At 35.8% G+C, this 16,292-nt stretch overlaps 1 pseudogene; it reads left to right on the plus strand.

The window, feature by feature from the left end:
- LOC121739906 overlaps positions 1 to 13,064 on the plus strand; it is a 66,758-nt pseudogene extending 53,694 nt beyond the window's left edge.
- The last annotated feature ends 3,228 nt before the right edge of the window (positions 13,065 to 16,292 follow it).

Below are 16,292 nucleotides of genomic sequence, written 5' to 3' on the forward strand. Positions count from 1 at the left end.
TGTTTTATTGTCGAGCTGCGGGGTAGCATCGAAATTATGAAGAATTTCAATAATTTTTTGTGGTTATATATGGATATTATGTCTTAGTTTTCCTGGGTATTGTTTAAATTTTTAGATTTCTTATATTCGTCGACAAAAAATAAAATATGTGTAAATGTCTCCTGGGTAACGGTTCCCCTGTCGTTTCAACCCAGGAGACAATTGTTACTAACTATAATGCTTACCTTCTAACTAAATTTGTTGACGGTTTGGTTTACTAACGTTATTTACCGTTTTCAGGTACCGTGCCTTTAAATAAATAAATAAATAGATATAATCTGTATTCCAATATTTGAACATTACTCAACCACAAAAAAAATATAAAGAGAAAAAAACACAATATTTTTTGTGTTTGTGTTCAAACAAAAAATATTGTGTTATTACAAGAGAAGCAAAAACGGTACAAGGAAAAGTTGAAACTAAATAAAGAGAAGCATGAAAAATATATTGATCTCACTTTTCATACCTTTTTGCTTTTTTGGTAGAACTTTTCTGATTCATCAAAATACTTTATTCATAGACAAAGTCGTAATGACTTTGTCTATGAATAAAGTATTTTGATTAATATCTTTTATTATATTTAAGTTAAATCCAACTAATTAAACGTGACGTATTTTTCCCAAAAAAAAACGCTCAAAAAGTCAACGAAAATCGGTGTTGAAACTACTGATATAAAATTAAATGTACAATTAAGACGATTCTCTATAGTGATCAGTAAAAAAAACATGCTTGAATTTTTTGAAACTAAAAAACTCATACTTAATACCAATATTATAAATGCAATAAAAATAAATGATGTTTATGTTGCAGTACACGCAATAGATATTTGGAATGTCATAGAGGCGTTCAGGGAGAATGCGTTGAACACACTAGAACCTACCGCATGTGTCAATGTGACCAGGCTGGAAACACTGGTGTCCTCATTGTACCACAATCTGAATAAAAGATTGCCACCAGCAAACCAAGTGTCTGTGGAAGCCTGTTCTGCTTTACTCCTGAACTGGCTTCTCTCAGCTTATAGTACAGGGTAAGTAATGGAAACAACAGTATAAGTGATAATACCCATAAATTAGCAATTCCACTCTAAAGCTAGTCAAATACGAGCCAGTGTTTGAAGACACAAGTTTAGTTGCCATTATTATATTATAAATGGTTAAGACATAGTTTACTTAATATGGAAACCTGTTTTATTTCAAGTGTGGGGAGTGGAGAAATTTCAAATGGATAGTTATAGTGCTGGTGTACCAGCTTTAGTATAAAGTTCAAGGGTCTATGTCTTACATTCTTTAAAGATAGTTTTAAATAAAAATAATTTTTAATGTTATCAATCTTGTTCCAGAGAAAATGTTGGCAAAATCCGAGTGTTCTCAATCAAAGTGGCATTGGCAACTATGTGTGCTGGGAAACTCATGGACAAATTGAGATGTAAGTAAGACATTTTGTTTAGATTACAGTGAATATATAATAGCTAGACTATATAGTGCGGCTCTGGCCATCTGGATAATATATATCAGTATAACTGAGGGCCTGATAAGATAAGATAATCGAGTTTCTACGGTATATAAAATATGTATACAAAAAGTCATAATTTCTAAAAATTTAAAAATCTACATAAATTCTTTTAGATATCTTTTCACAACTTTCGGATGGAAACGGCCACTTGCTAATGAAAAGACTGTCTGACTACCTGCGGGAAGTTCTTGCTCTGCCCGCTGCTGTTTATGAATCCCCATCATTCAGCTACAATGACAGCTTAGCTCTGTCAATTTTTAACCAGGTAAGGGGCTTGCACACATCTGGCTTAGAAAGTCAGGATTCTGAGTTTATCCATACCCAAATGTCAACCAAATCATTTTAGTAGGTTGATAATAAAGAAATGACAGACAGACACATATTTGTGTTTATAATAATTATTAATAATAGACATTATGAATTCATAATTACTCTTATTAGGCAAATAATTTTTTATCTTAAATATGTCGTATGTCCTTAATATTAAAATGTTGTTTACAGAATGGGAAAATTACAGTCAATGACTTTTTGGATACACTAATGTCAGATCCTGGACCTCCATGTCTTGTGTGGCTGCCGCTACTCCATCGCTTGGCTAGTGTTGAAAATGGTAAGATTTTCTTAAAATAATTAATGTCCAGCCGAAAGTGATGTTTTTTTACAACATTGTTCTCAAATGTGACATCTTAATTGATTAGTAACTTTTTGGCAAAAACTTTGACATCATAATGGCAGCTTAATTAGTACAAGTCAGACTCATTACCTGAACCAGTGGGTTTCCTAATCAGACTCATTACCTGAACCAGTGGGTGCGCATTGTAATGCTCGGTTTTCCTCCCTCGGTGATGTAATGCTTGACTCTGTAATGTTACATTACAAGCGAATGCTCCCGGTGAGAGAGCACCTATAAATATTATGCATGGCCTGTAAACTGTGACACAAACAACTACAGAACACACTAAAGTATTATTACTCATGTCACATACATCGAGTAAACTAATAATACTTACTTTAGCGTGTGTATGTGTCTTATGTGTAGCTGAGATAATTTGAGAGAACATTCCAGAAAGATAATAATTAATAGAATAATGTAAGATTTAGTGCGATTTAAGTTTTTTGGAATAAATAAACATATTTTTACAGTGGTGCACCCGCTGGCGTGCAGCGCTTGTGGGCGCGGGTCGCTGGCGGGCCTGCGGTACCGGTGCACGCGCTGCCCCGCCTACACGCTGTGCCAGGACTGCTTCTGGCGCGGACACGTCTCCCCGCCGCACACTAACGACCACGAGGTCAAGGAGTACGCCACATATGTATGTATAAACTTCTTCCACACGGCCGCACTCAGAGACATTTAATGATTACTTTAATGAAGAGTTTGACAGGAAATGTCCATAATGTAACTTAAATCTTGTATATGCACCCAAAATAGTAAAACTATTTTAGTAATTTTAGGTTTCGTTTCCTAAGGTTGCATAAAGCTGTTTAATGTCATTTTAATTATGTTTGTAAATTTTGAACATAAAAAAATATTTACTGCTCTGAAGATTGCCCCTATGCAATGGTGCGTGGAATGATATAATATTATGCTAATGTGCCTAAATCTATTGTTACATCCTCGCATCTCATCATCATATCTCTAATTCTCTATGCGTTTTATATCTTTACAAGCTTAAAATATTTTGATGTTTTATGGTAGTAGAGGTAAAGAACTTTTGATATTTTATTACAAGTTACATACAACATCAAGTAAGATTTTATTACGTACTCAAACGATGTTTATTACTTCAGAAGTCACCGTCGAAGCAGATAGGCGCGACGCTGCGCAAGTCGTTCCGGTGCGTGCCCGAGCGTGCGCGCCCGCAGCTGCCGCGCTACCCCGAGCGGCCTGAACGCACGCTAGACCTTAGTCACATCGTGTATGTATTGTGTATAGTGTTGAAAATTTCGGAAAGTTTCCGAAACTGGAAAGTTTCAGGAAGTTTACCGGAAAATTTCCGTGAAAACTTCCAAAGTTTCCGAAATTTTGGAAACTTTCAGAAACATTTGCGAATTTTTAAAAATGGTTTTTCTTCTATAAAATAGTAATTTTTACCGACGAAAACAGATGAGGTACTCAATTTAATACGGATATTTTTTTTATGTAAGTATGGTAAGATCAAATCAGCTGATTGACTTTAGAAAGAAGTTAAGCCGTTAATTCGACCCTTAATAGAGACAGAGACACGTATACTTCAAAAAATGTTATTTTCTGTATTATTATTAGAAAACTATTCTAGTTTTTATTAAAAAAACACAATTTTATATGTTTCACAGAAAAATATAATATAAAAAATCGAAAAGCGTAAAGCAAAGTCAATCCTGAGCAATATATGTTTGAAAATAATGTTATCTTAGATAAATATTCAAAAAAACGATCTAAATCATACGACTGAATAATAAAATAGACAAATCTGTTTTCATATCACATATTTTATACCTAAAGTATGTTCAATTTAATCAAAACTATAAAAAGTACCTAATTGTAGTGTTATTTGCATTTAAAAATAAACGTCACAACTGTCTTTATAAGATAAATGACAGCTTTCAAAACTTCCAAATTTGGAAGTTTTCAGGAAATATTCCTTAGAAATGGAAACTTTCCGGGGAATTTTCATCTCTAATTGTGTATAAGATTTAAAAGTAATATGTAATAATAATATACAAATTGTTATATCGTCGAAATTGATTAATAGAAAGAGAACGGACCTACGTAATTCGGTATGTCGAATCCAGTAGACAGACTACGACTATCTTTAGCTTAACATACCCCCACCAAATAATAGTCGCTATGATCGTACCATCGACGAAATTGATTTATAGGCAGTTGATGGACCTACGCTATTTCATCTAGATATCGTCCGTTAGGTTTTAACAACGCCTAAGATACCATACAAGCAGGTTTACTTTTAATTATTTTAGCAGTTTTTGCTAAGCGATGCGTGTTCCTAATTGGCTGATACAATGCGTCTTCCGATTTTCTAGCGAATGGCATCAAAATTTCAAAATAGCCAAAAAGTGACTCTACTCGGTGTTGGAACTTTAATGACGATATCAATTCAATATTAGTGGCTTGGTTTGACATAACGCGACCAAATAACGTGAATTGGATTCTCTGATGCTACCTATTAACTGTTAAGTTTTACTACAACGTACAGGCCCCCGTCGCCGGTGCCGGCGCACAACGGTTTCCCGGAGTACGGCGCGGGGTACGTCAACACCGGCTCGCTCGACAGCCGCTCCTCGCGATCCACGCACCGCAGTGAGTCTTCATGTTTATTTTTAATTACGTATTATTTCGCCTTTCCGGGAGAAAAAGTACAACTTTTGGGACCTGCAGTATTTCCATATTGGTCATCAAAATTGGTTTAGTGACTCTTAAGTCGCTAAACCAACTCTGACAAAGTCTGACTGTTACCTCTTTACGCTTACGTAAAGAGATAACAGTCAGACAGACACACCTTCTTAAATGAAGGTGTGTCTGTCTGACTGTTATCTAAAACACCAAGTGTGTTTTACGGTATCTCGAACAGTGTAAACTGCCATAATCCTATTGCTAATTTCCGCACAAGCTGCATCACTACATATTATATAACAAATTCGCTTTTTCCCTCATGTCCCTTTGTTCCCTTTAATCTTTAAAACTACGCAACGGATTTTGATGCGGTTTTCTTTAATAGATAGAGTGATTAAAGAGAAAGGTTTATATATATAATAACATTCATTAAATAGTTGAGAAATACTGTTAGAGTAAATAGTGGGGAATTACTTATACAAGATAAACTTACCTGACATTTTTTTATGTATATAAATGACAACCTCATTGTCAGGTATAGCGGAGCACCTCTCCCGCGGCGTGGATGACGAGCACCGTCTCATAGCGCGGTACGCCGCCCGCCTCGCGCACGAGAACAGAACCATGGTGCGTATTACATACACACACATGCACACACACAACTATGATTGCTCGGCGAAAATTGATGCTTGTGGAGTATACGTATTCGCCATGAATCTCCTCTCACTCTCTATCTAAATCAAGTTTTTCTCGCTTTGCTTAACTTGAAACATTATATTATGTAGAATCACATTCCGCTATAAGGTCTTACTAAAAGTATTACTTGCTTTTTTTACAGCCCCGAGCAGGGAGATCTGCTTCTCTGACCCCAGAATTGGTAATTATCATTTAGTAAATTATATATTTACTGTCTGTAACCATAAAATATAAATACAAATATTATGTTATAGGGTCGATCATCTTCTGAGGGAGCGGAGGTGGACGCGGCGCGGCAACAGCGTGAGTTGATATCGCAGCTGGAGGCCAAGAACAGGGAGATCATGAGAGAGATAGCACGACTCAGGTGAGTTTCGTACCTTAAAATTATAGCAAAATGTTTAAAAATTTATAATCAATTGTATAGCAAGTAATAATAGCTAACTAATAGAGGTTAATCAATTTAATAATGGTTTCCAAAGTTGTAACAGAAACTTACTCTAGTCACAAAACATAAGAATGATAATTAAGAAACTAATAAGTAGTCTATTGTTCATATCATACGCCTAATAATGTATCTGTTTCACTGTAACTATTCTGTTGTTCTCGTCGCTATAAAAAAATATGTAGTTCTCCTTTATTTAAACTTATTCTCTTTTTACATATTATACACATCGAAATGGCATCCGTCTTTTTTCAGTTTCCAGCAACATTTTTTTTTTAATTTAATTGATTTAAGATAACCTAAGCTATATCGATTGACATAGCCTATAGGCCAAATAAAAGACTTCACGGATGGATGAATGATATCGTTGATTGTTTCAGACGTCAACAGGAAGCGGAGTCGGTGGGCGGGGCGCCGCCGCTGGTGTCGGAGCTGCGCGCGCTGCGGCAGCGCAAGGACGAGCTCGAGGGCCACCTGTCCTCGCTGCAGGAGTCGCGCAAACACCTCATGCACCAGCTCGAGGGACTCATGAGGATGCTCAAGGTGATTGAAATTTCTTAGATTGTTGGCGGTGGGTGGGACGAGCGAAGAGATTGACTAGGCTTTGCATTCATTAAAGGCTAAACCCAAATATTTAAATTAAAATCTTTATTCTGAGTGTACTTTTACTCTTTACTAAGTCTGGTGATAAATGATAATATTATCATGGCTGATATCTGACTTCTTGACAACTTCGAAAATTAAAACTTATTTTTTACACGAGATAACTACCAACTAAATGTATTGTGTATATGAACAGACGCAGCAGTCTTCCCCCCGGTCGACGCCCAACTCTTCCCCGCGGTCCACCAAGAGTCCGCCGCTGCCGGGCTCACAGCCTCAACCATCCGCTCCGGAACGGTAAGTATTTCAAGTTTTTTTTATAGCTATCCTTGAATAGATTAAATATTGTGATGATCTTTAAATTTAAAAAAAAACTTGTCTTTATCTGGTATTATGTCTTTTTCAATGTGTCCAAAAACGAAAAGCCGACTTCATTTGAACATTATTATTTGCTGCATGAATATTTTATGAGTCAGATAGAAACGATTATGTAATTACAATTTATTATTTCAAGTTGTGAGAGTCGTTCCATTGAATCACAATGATGATAATTATTTTATTATCCTCAAAAACCTACGAATAATAAAAACTAAGGAAACATAACTCCCATACTATTACCGTTTTAAATTTGGTTCCATTCGAACTGTCATGTAACGTCAGCCTTTATACCGCTCAAGGCCACCTAAATATTGCAAATGTATTGAAATGTGTACCTAAGGTACACTTTTTTGACAAGTATTTTGGAGCATGTTTTTTGACGGAGTTACTCTTCTTTAGTTTTTATTATTCGTAGTCATAAACCATATAAGTAACAATATTGTAACGTAGAGATAAGTATCATAATATGTGATGATGATGATAGCCTCTTTATACTGCCTTCAAGCTATAGGATGTCTCGAAGGTCAGTGTGCCTCTCGGCATAGGCCTCGTCCAGCCTTTTCCACTCAGTTCTGTCTAGTGCTACTCTTCTCCAGTGGCGTCCAGCTGCAAGCAAGTATCATAATATAGATGTACGTGAAATAAATAATGTATTTGTTTTGCAGGGAGAGTAGCGGTCGCGGCGCCGTGCGCAGCGCGCCGCAGACGCCGTCGCTAGGCGAACGCGAGCGTCTCGACATGTCGCACAGCCTCGGTAATATACGTTTGCTCTTACACGCTTACTTTTATATTTTGTGCGTTATAAGATGATATGGGTGACAGTTTTCATATTCTTTGCTATGGGTTTCTTTTACAAGAAAACAAAATAAATCAAAATGTAATAAATTATATTCCATCTACAAAAGCAAATGTTTCTTATAATTATAAATGAATAAAAATGAACTGTTGCTAAATGCTTTAATATAAAATTATAAATATTAACTGTGAAATAGGAGTATAAAATTATTGTTACGAAAACATTTGAAAAATGTCAGATGCATGAAACGGAACTTATGTCAATAGAGATTGACGCTGTTGAATCGAAATCAAATCGATAAAAAGGGCATTCATTTTAAATTGCAATTCCTTTACGAAGTGATTCGATATTTTTAAATTATCGATTAATTTTTGTTAGGTAACTTCCCTACTATTGTCAATTATAATGTGTCACGCATACCATCATAAAACGCACAAACTATAATAATTGTAATGATTTGTAAGACTTTATTTTTGTACTATTTTACCGTAGATTCATTTTTTCTTACCCTAGAAAAATATCTACTATCCTTCTGAATTAAGTATACCTCTTTGTCTTTATTGTTAAAGAGTTTTAAATCTATATATTAATACGTGAGAGAAAAATTTTGTAACCCTTTTTACAAAAAATGGGAAAACGTAGGTGCATGAAATTTCGCACAGTTAGAGTTTATATGGTGACGGAGTGCATCGAGCTAATATTATTTTAAAATTATGCTTTTATCATATATATTTTTAACAAATAAAACGTTACACACACTACGACACTACTACTATGAAAAATGACAGATTTTTGAGTGACAAACCTATACGTACGAATTATACTCTTTTATTTATGGTTGAAGTCTGATGACAACAAGTTGACAAATTGAAAATGGATTATTGTTTTTTTTTTATTTCATTTTAGATACTATTACACAATGCTTAAACGGCCAGTCTGAGATCAGCTGAGTCCCAGAGACAAGAATTGAAAAAAACTATGATGAAGTCAATACTTTTTACAAAATATAGGTAGCAGTCCTAATGTCGTTGCAAGTAAGGTCGAATTTCGACCATTGGGCGATATCTAGTTTTAATAAATACATGTTTATATTCCTATGTCGTTTCTTACACACATTATAAATTTGTAATAAATTTCTGTAATCCTAGGTGTGGAATCAATGGGGGTCGACTCCAGAAGTTACCATCAGAACCAACGGCCGACTACAAGTAAGTTTTACTTGATAATTTGTAAATATAATTAATAAATATAATTTTACTTTTACTAACAATAATTGACGAAATTACCAAAAATTGTACGGAATGACAAAGCCTAACATCAGCAATACACAAACTGCCACCAGAAAGCCAATTGGATAAACGACAAAATTCAAAAGCATTGAAATTGTTATACTTAGATTTTTATCTACATAATTCAAAAAATTTAAATCGGGAAAAAATATGGATGATAAGAATATCATCAATCTAATTCAACAAGAATTTTAATCAATTTTGCGTGAAAAAGCAAATCAGAATCATTTTGTTTCCTTTTTGGTAGTTACATTAGATAAAAAAAAATGTCACGAAAAAATTTGTAGAAAGCAGAGTCGAACTAGCAATTCTAAAAAAAGACTGCGGTTAGAAATTCGGTTGTAAATCACAAATTAACATCAAAATTATATATGGCAAACGTGCGGCTTGGTGGTATGTTACATGTTAAACGGTAGCTGACGTTTCAGTGGGCATAGACAATCGCAACCTCCGCAGCGATCTGCTGTACGCGGCGGACTCGGTCACCAACGCCATGTCGACGCTCGTGCGAGAGCTCAACTCCGGTAAGACCCCCTCCTGACCCCTCTCAGGGGGTCATATACCCCCCGGGGTCGACCCCCCAGTTTTGTTCTAGAACGTTTATGCATGATTCCCGATTTTACTGTGTTACTGTTTTACGGCACGTTTTGTCAATTTCTGCATGTTTTTATTAGAACACGCCATTAGAACGTGCTAGGTTTTCGAGTTCTAGATTTTTTCATAATGGTTTTAGATGACACTTAGACCATAGATTCCACTTAGTACTTACAGCTCGTGGTAAATGTTAACAATGCAAACTGCATCCAAGAGTTGAGGGGAATCACTTTCGATATGGTGGATAAAGCAGACACCACTGTTTTACCATTCAATCAACGCCATCTTGTGAATATAATAATCGATGTAAAAATTTATAAGTTTATGCTAAATTAAATCTAACAACTTTTGAATAAAAATGTTATACTTGATTAATGTTTATTCTATTGTAATGTAATCGTTAAAAGTATATCTTTGCCGTCTTCAAATATAAAGTGACAGTCGAAAATACTAATTTATAATTATTTCAAACATTGAATTTGGTTTTCTGGTGGTTTTGTGTATATTATCTGAAAAGTCAGTAATTTTAAATGTATGCTAACATTGGCTGGCTTACATGTTTCTCTTCAAAATTAGGGACCAAGTCTTGATGATCTACTACAAGATGTATCTACTAGTGACAATCCTTAAAAGTATTTCCAGCGTTATGTAGGTAGTATCATTGAAATTGTCAAATGATCATTGTTTACATAAATTTACACACATTACTATAACTCCAAGAAACACATCCTTTATGTACCCCCATGGTCTATTGCACCGAAGACTCACTTAACCCTAATAGACTATTCACCCCTAATGAATATTTACAGAGCGAGTAAGTATACAAGATCTGCTGCCTTTATCTGACATAATTATGAGAAAAGTCACATGACAAACATAGATAGCAGAACTCGTATAGTCCACTATGGATGTATAATGTCTTCTAAAAAATGAAAAAAAAGTCACAAAATTAAAAACCATAATATCAAACTTACACAATACCCCATAGACGTAACTTTACAAGTCACACCCAAACAAGGACCCATTGCAAATCAGAAGTAGACTCATCACTAACTTACCATTCTCATGGAAGAATTCGTTGTTACTGTAATGAATGTTTGGTGGTTTTCATGTTAAATGTTTTCCAGAGGGTTCTGACACTGAGGAAACGGTTAAGGGCGCTCTCGACCCGCGAAAACGACGAGGTAAGTTCACTCACGCATAGATCAGCGGCATAGATGGTAGCCATAGTCTTAATACAAAAATCGAGCAACGGTGATTTTTAATCAATTTTACTCTATTCATCTAAATTTTTATAAATGGAATACCTGTTAGAATTGCAGATTACTTCTGTAAACCGATTTTATATTGTATACTGCATACCTTACACCGTCTCTTTCAAATATTTTAAAACTGAGCTGTTTCTAGCAATAATATGATCACATTTTTTCTAGAAGATTAACTAGGTTTCTCTTAGTAAATGTTGTTTTAAATCGCATGATTTTATATGCATGCTACGATTAGCAACATAATCTAGATTTTTATAATAAATCAATGTTCTTAATTTATTCTAGCCTACTAAAGAGGTGATTACCGTTGAATATAGGAATGTCATACATAAGCCTAATACCTTAACTGCCTCAAAAACTTTGTTAATTGTTAGGTCGCAAATAAAACCCTACCACTGTGTTTTTAAATAGTAAAAACAATATCCCAGATAAAGTTCTGACATTGATTCTGTCTGTGCCCCTTATTAATAAGTAAAACGCTTGCAATGAGCGGGACTCTCGACTCGCCCGTAAAACCCGCGAGCGACGAGCGAGTCGAGATACTTGAGTGCCATTGCAGCGTCTAATACTACGGTTTGCGAATTTGATTGGAGTTTGTAGCGTAAAAACGTGCGTAAAACGCGGTATCTGGTTGCAATAGAAATTGAAACGCGCTTATGGACTTCGCGCGTAAAACGCCTCATCTATAACTATCTACTAAGTGCCGGCGTTTGGCAAGTAGGTAAAAACTCTGGCTCCTAAACAATATTGTGATTCACTATGTTCAACAGACTTCGAGGAAGACGAAGACAGCGACGAGCCGATGCCGCGCCCGCAGCTTCCCAGACATTATCTACACGATAACAACGTGCAGGTATGCCGCCAGAGATTAGGATATTATCACACTAGTTTGGCGAGCGGACATAGGGCGGAGCGGCCGCGCAGCGTATACGTTGCAAACCTGCCGCGGCTGCGCACCGAAGACGTTGCGGTCACGTGGCGGATACGTAACTTTATCATCGTGTTTGCAGCGAGTTTACAAAGCATACAACATTGCTATCTCGTTGCGCTTCTGTGACGTAACCGCAACGCATACGTTGCGGGTTCGTTGCACTTCCGTGACGTATTCGTTGCGTGCCCGCCTCGCCCTGCAACCGCAAAACTTAAGTCGTTGTATTGGTCGACTTGGGCCGACGGTGACTACCTACAAAATCTCTTTGGTTCTTTTAACTTGACTCTTACAAAGCTATAATAGTGATTTTAGGAAAAGTAAAATATTGAGTGGTAGAGGTCACTGTTCTGTTGATCACAAATGTCATTTATATAATAAATTTTTTGATATGCATATGCTGTAAATAATATGCTTATTTTAATTGTTTTTATTATTATTTTGTTTTTTTTAAGCCTGATTTTTCTTTTGCACCGTTTCTTTCAGACTTTGGCACCTAGGGTTGGCTCTTAATAGAATAGAGGTTTGTTTTTCTTTTTTTTTTTTCTTGTTTTTCTTTGTTTTTTTATTTGGATTTTTATTTGTGTTATATTTTATAAAAATAAATATATTGTACTGTAGATAATTAGTAATTACGAACGTTGTGCACCATTAGTCATAGATATAGGCCGCTCAGAACTTGAACCAAAGAAACCTGAAAATCGAACATTGCAACTTTTCTCATTTTTGCCGAGTGAACTTAAAGTTGTGCGCGACCTATACAATTTTTATTCTTCATGTTTTTGGTTACTTAATAATTAACCTCCATTTTCAGGACACACCCCCGCCGCTGCCGGCGCGCACTGGACACTACTACCCCCGGACATAGTTTACGCTCAGATAACCTTGTAACCTGAGGTAACCAACCCCCAGGTAACCTGAGACACAAGATCTAGATAACCTGAGACAACCAGGTAACCTGAGGAAACCGACCCCCAGGTTACCTGCGACCATTAGGTAGAGCATGTCGATCACCGGCATTAGTCTCCCATTATAATATGCTTTATAATTACTGTGTTCTTTGAAGCCCATTTCATAGCATTTTTGGAAAGCAATACAATATTCTCTGTCCCAATTTCATCCAAAATTTTTGTTTTGAACTAAACTTCCATATATTATTTTCGTAATGTTGGTAAAATTTTTTGAAATGGGCTATGTCTTAACTCTTAAAATACTGATAATATTTATTAGTAAGCATAATAATATTGTTGACTTCTTAAAGGATATTTTTAACAGCTATATGCGAATGAAATTGTTTTAAACTTTTTTCAATAAAATAATGTAATAAGCAGTAATATTCTTCTCTTTAGTATGCTACAGTTTTATTATTACATTTATATTCTATGCGGTATTAAGTACAGTGACATAATATTACAAAATTCACCCGACTTTGATGACTTACAAATAGACATACTTAATGTTTTATTAAGAATTAAAATATTAGCTAGACTCGCTTTTAAACCAACGTGTTTGGCAATATTTATGTACTATCAGAGAAGTTGATTCATAGGCAGATGGCGGACCGACCTACTTTGGTAGCGTTATGTCATGCTGCACCGACAGATCGCTACTAAGGCCGGTATAAATAGTCAGTACTTAACATGCGACCCGGTCTCAAGACGCGGTTCGGCTCTGTGATTGGTCCAAATTTTGTCAGCTAACCAATCACAGAGCCTGAACCGTGTCTTGAGACCGAGATGCATCTTGAGTACTGACTATTTATACCGGCCTAATACTGAATTGACATAAGGCGACCGAATGGTGCAGGTCCGATAACTGCCTATGAATCAATTTCTTCGATGGTACTTATAATTTCTCTGCATTTACACATTCATCTTAGATACATAAACCCTCTTACTAATGAAAATATTTACGAAGCGTGTAACTATTTAAGACCTGCTGTGTGGCAGACAAAGACGAACAAACATAATTCACCGTGTAAATATTTTATTAGTATGGGGGGTAGATCATTAAAGTTTGACTGGTTGTACCATATAGTATGTTACCGTGTGAATCACATACAGAGTACTTATGGACAGACTGATTTAGGATATAACCGTTGAAAATGTACAGGGTGTCCCATGTGATATTTTGTTGTTACTGTCCGCAAACTTTGAGACACCCTGTATGTGTCGATTAGCTCCCGGATCCGTTATTTTTATACCGTTTCATAGTGTAGATTAAAAAATAGAGCCGTTCGATATTTGAATGCAAAAAGGTTTAATTTTAGGATAGATAATAATCTTTGTGTTTAGAATGGTACCGTGTATGATTGTGTTAAAGAAATTATGTGTATGGCCAATTTATTGAACCGTCATTTGTACTTATTGTACTTTTTTTAGTTGTTTTTTTTTGTATGAATAGTACGAAACTTTCTTTTGTCTGTGGCATTTTTGAACCTCCTGTTAAAATTATTATTTGTTTTCTGTCTTCCAGTAGTCAATTCCTTCCAGTATGTACAAAAGAGTCAATTTATTCTTCCCAAATTGTATTTTAGTAGTTTCTTTTTACTACAAGTAAAATCCAAACGATACACACAATCATTACTATTCTGTATTTTTTTTTAATTCTTATTTTTTAACTTTTGTTACTGTTAAGTTAAAATTGTTAAAGTTGCTGCATTTTGTTTTTATTTTAAGCCCTAGCTTTAATCGAACTACACCAAAATTAAAACAGGATCTGGAATTGTTTAAAGACTGAAAACCACCGAGTTTGTTATGCCAAAATTATTGATAAACCAAATTTATACCTAAATAATTTAATTGCTTAAAGAAATTCTGTTGACAGACTGATGCGAATATTATGTAACCTCATTGAGCTAATTTTTACCAACATTAATGCAGCTTCGGTGCAGTCTTGGTAAAATGAAATAGAAATTGGGTCAATGGCCTACTTAGCCATAAGTTAGAAGCGACATTTCCTACTCTACTGTAGAGTACGGAATACAACACATATAGAGTCTCTGCATGTGTTGGCCCGATGCGTTGGCTCAAAGCGTTGGTCTAATACATTGTATAGCGGGCTTTAAAAATTAACCAATCAAACCACCAACCGTTCTGATTGGTCAAAACTTTAAAATCTGTCGTTTGACGTATAAAGTGGCCTATTCACTATCCTGCAGTATGCACTATGCACTGCACTATGCAGAATTGTGAATGGTGTCGCAGGCCCGCCGCCATGCAGGCCTGCGACACCATTCGCTATCCTGCATAAGCCGGCGGCCTGCCGTGAATGGGCCCTTTAAGACGTTATAATAAGAGAATCCCGGCTGGACCGAAGCTGTATTATTAGTTGAAACAGCTGAATTGGGGTACAGTGTTTTGTACAAAGTAAAGGTACAGTTACACATGCTCAAATAATAAAATAAATAAAATATATTTTTATTCAAAACTCGCTGTCCCAGTGAACTTCGTGTCAATTTAAAACCTTCCCTGGACGTCTACGAATATTTTAAGACTAAAATTAGCCCAACCCGTTCAGCCGTTTTCGAGTTTTAGCGTTACTAACATAATTGAAAATCCATTTTTATATATTTGACTTTTAAGTATTATTATCACAAATCTTTTTTTTAGAATTTTTCTCTCCGTAAGAACCATCCTCGTACTTCAAGGAATATTTAAAAAAAAGAATTAGCGGAATCGGTCCAACCGTTCTCGGGATTTGCGCTTAGCAACACATTCAGCGACTCATTTTTATATTATAGATGGGTATCATGATACACTTTTTGAAAGTCGAACGAAGAAACTACGTTGCCTACCACCGGTTCGGGAACTACCCCGCCGAGAAGAACCGGCGTAAGAAACTCAAAAATAGCATGCTTATTATGATGCTTAAAACAAGCATGCTGTTTGAACTCGATACATTCGCTTCTATTAAACATGCTTATTATAAGAGAAAAACTCATCGATACTATCACAAACCTGTCCACACGTGCTTAAACCACGCCCCCTGCCACCCGCGCCGCAGGTACCATTCTCAAAAGTCGCACGCCTGTTGATTTTTGAGTATGCTCGAAATAAGACAAATAAGATGCGAGCTCGAAAGCAGCAACTGCTCGGTTAAAGCATGTTTTCGTGCTTGAAATAAGCATGTGTAACTGTACCTTATGTAATGATGGGTGTAGAATACAAAGAGACAGAAGGGGTAAACTTGATAGGCAGCTGACATTTTCGTCCTCGGTTCGTTTCCCGGGCAGACCTCACTTTATAACAGTTTTTACCCTTACTAGAATAAAAGAAAACGAACGTTCCTGGCTTTTTTGAGGAGAATGGTGAAATTACATAAACCTCAATGAAAATTTTTCGAATTCTATAAAGATTTTTGGATAGTTCGCTTTGGTCTGCTTTGACAGTTTATAAATTTTTAAAATGTTTT

This window comes from Aricia agestis, chromosome 1 (assembly GCF_905147365.1).
Source record: "Aricia agestis chromosome 1, ilAriAges1.1, whole genome shotgun sequence".
Taxonomy (NCBI): domain Eukaryota; kingdom Metazoa; phylum Arthropoda; class Insecta; order Lepidoptera; family Lycaenidae; genus Aricia; species Aricia agestis.